Raw genomic sequence first — 6,357 nt, forward strand, 5'->3', positions numbered from 1 at the left:
TCTAGGGGACCCATTGTAGCTTTTTCGATAAATACGAGTGTCGGACCCAACGAGGAGCTAAAGGTAGGATTTATATTCCCTTCAAGTTCTATCGAACACCGATACAACTCTATGCACACTTTACGTTCGCTTTACCTAGAACAAGTATGAAACTATTTTTTAGGTGTGATGCTAGAACTACTTTTAAAGAATAAAACTAGGAGTACTTTGCGAGATAATAATAGTTAGTTGTTTAGTGTAAAGATTTTTATAACACAAGATAAAGATTTGTCCATAGGCAATCGATAACTAGACCGGTAATCATTATTGCAATTTTATATGAGGGAGATGCATGAGCTAACATACTTTCCGTACTTGGATCATGTGCACTTATGATTGGAACTCTAGCAAGCATCCGCAATTACCAAAGATCATTAAGGTAAAACCCAACCATGGCATTAAGTATCAAGTCCTCTTTACTGCCATATGCAACAACCCACTTACTCGGGTATAAGCTTCTGTCACTCTCGCTACCTTGAAAGTGCAACTAATCCCTGTGTGATTTTGGTAATTCATAACAACATATACCTCGTTGAACTAATATCCATTCAAGATAAATATTTCAAGAAGTTCAATGAATGGCATGGCATGGACTAGAGATGTGGACCCCTCAAAATGCTAAGGACATATATTGGAAAAGCTCAAGACTCTTCATCTTTATTTCAGTGATCCAAGATCACATAGAGTCCATAGGAAAGCACATACTATTAAAAGGGGATGAGGTGTTGCTTAATGGCTTGGTTGCTCAAATGCTTAGTGATAGTGCTCCAAAACCCTCGGCCACTTTCTCCGTCCAAACATCTCAAAATTCTAAACTCCAACTCGGCCCCATCGATTCTTTCTATCCGGCGCCACCAAGTTCATATGACATATCCACTGCTAGAAACCCTAACAGTTCGGTCTCACCGAGATGGCCTTGCCAACGCTCTGTGACTTGATGCATTTACTTCAGTCTCACCGAGTTATGCGATCGGTCTCACCGAGTTGGCTTGATAACTTCTCTGTTGCCTTATTGCTTCACTTCGGTCTCATAGAGTTGATGCAATCAATGCCACTGAGATGATGTTTGCCCTAAGCCCTAGCAGATCGGTCTCATAGAGTTGTTCCAGTCAGTCCCACCAAGATTCCTAACATTCACATTTTTGAGCTAATCGGTGCCACCGAGTTTAATCATTCGGTCTCACCGAGATGGGTCAAATGTGTGTAAGGGTTGGATTTTGTGTGGAGGGTATATATACCCCTCCACCCCTTCTCCATTTGTGAGAGAGCAATCAGAACGTGCCTACACTTCTACCATACATTTTCTCAGAGAGAACCACCTACTCATGTGTTGAGATTAAGACATTCCAATCCTACCACAAGAATCTTGATTTCTAGCCTTCCCCAAGTTGCGTTCCACTCAAATCATCTTTCCACCATAGCCAAATCTATGTGAGAGAGTTGAGTGTTGGGGAGACTATCATTTGAAGCACAAGAGCAAATAGTTCATCATCAACACACCATCTATTACCTTTTGGAGAGTAGTGTCTCCTAGATTGGTTAGGTGTCGCTTGGGAGCCTACATCAAGATCTGGAGTTGAACCAAGAAGTTTGTAAGGAGATCGCCTACTTCATGAAGATCTACCCGTGTGAGGCAAGTCCTTCATGGGCAATGGCCATGGTGGGATAGACAATCTTGCTTCATCGTGGACCCTTCATGGGTGGAGCCCTCCGTGGACTCGTGTGACTGTCACCCTTAGTGGGTTGAAGTCTCCATCAACGTGGATGTAAGATTGCACCACCTATCGGAACCATGCCAAAAATCTCCATGTCTCCATTGCATTTGCCTTCTCCAAACCCTTCTCTTTACCATCATATGCAATGTTTTACTTTCCGCTGCTACGCTCTTAGAATTTCATGTGTAGGTTGATTGCTTGACTTATGCTATTTGCTAAAATCTTCCGATAACTAAAATTGGGAAAATGTTAGATTTTTTTTGGGTCAAGTATTCTAATCACCCCCCTCTATACATACTTTGATCCTACACACCCACCATAACTGAATCATGAACGTATTGCAACACCCTACAACGGTAATCTCACACGCTTGCGTGACACGGAGGGCACCATAGGACAGTACGAAAATAAAACATACAGCTCAAACCAATCACGATCATCAATCAACCCATAGGACCAAAAAAATCTACTCAAACATCATAGGATGACCATACATCATTGGGAAATAATATATAGCATTAAGCACAATGTTTAAGTAGAGATTACAGCAGGGAGAAGAGGTGTTACACCACTACATGGAGGGGGAGTTAGTGATGACGGCGGCGAAGTTTTTGGTGTGGATCGTCCTCATGATGATTGCCTCGACGGTGTTCCGGCACAACTGGGAGAGAGGGGGAGAGAGAGCCCCTCCTCCTTCTTATTTCTTGCCCAACCCCCTAGATGGGAGGAGAGTTCCCCCTCTGGTCCATCGCCACCATGGCGGCGAAGGGGCGGGAGCTGCTTCGAGATTAGATCTCTCTCTCTCCGTTCTCTTCTATTTCACGTTTCTGATTTCTAGCTGAAACTGTTTCTTAAATTCCCGGAGATTCGCAACTCCGATTGCACTAAAATTTTTACACGATTTTTTTCTGGATATAAGCTTCTTTGCGGCTGAAGAAGAGCCCCAACCAACGTAGGGTGTGCCCACTAGGCATTACTGCGTGCTAGTAGGGGGAGGGCGTGCCCTGGTAGGTAGTGTAGGCCATGGGCCTCCATTTCCATTGATTTCTCCTCACAAAAATCACATATATTACAAAGTAAATCACCATAAATTTTTATCGCGTTTGGACTTCATTTGATATGGATATTTTGTGATTCAAAAATGCAACAAACAGGAACTGCCATAGGCATTGGATTAGTATGTTAGTCCCAAAAAATATTATAAAATGTTGACAAAAGTATATAAAAGTTGTAAAATATTGGAATGAAAAAATTATAGATACGACGGAGACGTATTAGCATCCCCAACCTAAATTCCTGCTCATCCTCAAGTAGGTAAAGGATAAAATAATTTTTGATATGGAATTCTACCTAGCATAATCTTGATAATATAATCTAATCATGGCATGAATATTAAGACACCATTGATTCAAAGCATTAGTCTATAATTTGACATAAAGCCATCAATACTCAAGCATCCCAACAAAAATACAACAATACTCAGACAACAATCATGTGTTCCAAAATATCAATGCTAAAGGACTTTATCCCAACAAAATCATATGGCCTTGTCATGCTCCATCTTCTTAACACAAGTATTTATCATGTACTGCCCTCGTGTCAGCCAAGCAATTGGTTCATACTTTTTAACGCGCTTCAGCTTTTTCAACCCCCATGCAATACATGAGCGCAAGCCATGGATATAGCACTATGGGTGGAATAGAATACAGTGGTAGAGATTAATTTGGAGAAGAAAAAAAAGAACATAGTCTTAGATCGACGCGGCTAATCAACAGGCGGAGATGCCCAATAATTGATATAAATGCGAGTAGTAGGGATTGCCATGCAATAGATTCACTAAGAGCTATAAGTGTATGAAAGCTCAACATGAAACTAAGTGGGTGTTCATCCAACTTGCTTGCTCGAAGACCTCGGGCATTTTAGGAAGCCCATCATCGGAATATACAAGCCAAGTTCTATAATGAAAAATTCCCACTAGTATATGAAAGTGACAACATAGGAGACTCTCTATATGAAAAACATGGTGCTACTCTGAATCATAAGTGTGTTATAGGAGACTAACAATGCCCCTTCTCTCTTTTTCCCTCATTTCATTTTCTTTATTTCTTTTTTTCCTTTTTTCTTGGGATCATTTTGGCCTCACTTTCCCCCCTTTTTTCTTTTGTACGGAGTCTCATCCCGACTTGTGGGGGAATCACAGTCTCCATCATCCTTTCCTCACTAGGACATGCTCTAATAATGAATAATGATGATCATCACACTTCTATTTCCTTACAACTCAAAAAATTACAACTCGATCCTAGAACAACATGACCCTATATGAATGCCTCTGGCAGTGTACCAGGATGTACAATGATCTATCGTAACAAAGATATCAAAAAACGGGAAAGCAATGAGAATATCACGCTAGCCATCTTACGATCATGAAAGCAATATAACAATGAATGCTCAAGTCATGTATATGATGATGATGGAAGTTGCATGGCAATATATCTCGGAATGGCTATGGAAATGCGATAATAGGTAGGTATGATGGTTGTTCTGAGAAAGATATAACGAGGCGTATGTGTGATAGAGCGTACCATATCACGGGGTTTGGATACACCGGTGAAGTTTGCACCAACTCTCAAGGTGAGAAAGGGTGATTGCTTGTATCTGCGTTGGTAATTCCCCAAAGAGGTGGGGATGATGCCGCCCAGCAACCGTAAGTATTTCCTTCAGTTATGATGCCAAGGTTATCAATCCAATAGGAGAACCAAGCAACACTATGTAAACAACACCTGCCCACAAATAACAAATACTTGCAAGCCAACGTATAAGAGGGGTTCTTGAGCCCTCCTCGGTATTGTGATGGATTAAATTGTATGAGATTGGATAAATAGATCTAGCAAAAACACAAAATAAAATAAATAAATAAAAGTGCAACAAGGTATTTTTGGGTTTTTGGGATAATAGATCGGAAAATAATATTATAGGAAATAGACCTGGGGGCCATAGATTTCACCAGTGGCCTCTCTGGAAAAAATAACATACGTGGGGTAAACAGATTACTGTTGGGCAATTGATAGAAGAGAAAATAGTTATGATGATATCCAAAGCAATGATCATGTATATAGGCATCACGTCCAATATTAGTAGACCAATTCTTGCCTGCATCTACTACTATTTTACTCCACACATCGACTGCTATCCAGCATGCATCTAGTGCAATAAGAATGATGACATGATGTAGACAAGATCTATTCATGTAGGAATAGACCCCATCTTTTTATCCTTAATGGCAACGATACGTGCGTGTCATGTCTCCTTTTGTCACTGAGAATGAGCACCACAAGATCGAACCCATTACAAAGCACCTCTTCCCATTGCAAGAAAAATCAATCTAGTTGGCCAAACCAAACCAAAGTTTCGGAGAAAAAATACGAGGCTATGAAGATCATGCATATAAGAGTTCAACAAAAACCGAAATAATATTCATGGATAGATCTGATCATAAACTCACAATTCATCGGATCCCAACAAACACACCGCAAAAAAGTCATTACATCAAATAGATCTCCAAGAACATTGAGGAGAACATTGTATTGAAGATCAAAAAGAGAGAAGCCATCTAGCTACTGCCTATGGACCCGTAGGCCTGTGGTAAACTACTCATGCGTCATCGGAGGAGCACCAATGAGGATGATGAACCCCTCCGGGATCATTTCCCCCTCCGGCAAGGTGCCGGTAAATGCCTCTAGATTGGATCTGATGGTTCTGGAACTTGCGTGGCTGGAATTGTGTTTGGACGACTCCGCTAGGGTTTTTGGAATATTAGAGTATTTATAGAGCTGAGAGGTGGTGGAGGGGGTGCCTATGGGCCCCACTACCCACCAGGGCGCGCTTGGGGTCCCTGGCGCGCCCTGGTGCCTAGTGGGCTCCACAAGGCCCCTTTGGTGCACATCTTGGGCTTCCTAGATGTCTTCTAGGTAGAATTTTTTTTCCAAAAAGTTTCGCTGCATTTGGACTTCTTTTGATATTATATTCTGTGAGGTAAAAAACAAGCAAAAATAGCAACTAGCACTGGGCACTGTGTCGTTAGGTTAGTCCCAGAAAAATGATATAAAGTTGCAAGTAAATGAATGTAAAACATCCAAGACTGATAATATAATAGCATGGAACAATAAAAAAATTATAGATAAGTTGGAGACGTGTTAGCATCCCCAAGCTTAATTCCTGCTCGTCCTCGAGTAGGTAAATGATAAAAACAAAAAATTTGATGTGGAATGTTGCCTAACATGTTCATCACATAATCTTTTCTTTTGTAGCATGGACATTTGGACTTTTACATGATTCAAAGCAATAGTCTATAATTGACATGAGGGTATCAATACTCAAGCATATAAACAAGCAACCATGTCTTTGAAAATATTAGCTCAATAGTCTATAATTGACATGAGGGTATCAATACTCAAGCAAATACTAAAGAAAGCTATCCCTAGACCATTATGCTCAATCATTGATCCATTCGTGAAACACACTCAAATATTAGCTACATCCAATGGACAAGTATGATCATATTGCTCCCTAGTTGGTGCTTTATAAGAGAAGATGAAGACTCAAA

Source organism: Triticum urartu, chromosome 3A (genome assembly GCF_056163025.1).
Source record: "Triticum urartu cultivar PI428250 chromosome 3A, HENAU_Tu73, whole genome shotgun sequence".
Lineage (NCBI taxonomy): Eukaryota > Viridiplantae > Streptophyta > Magnoliopsida > Poales > Poaceae > Triticum > Triticum urartu.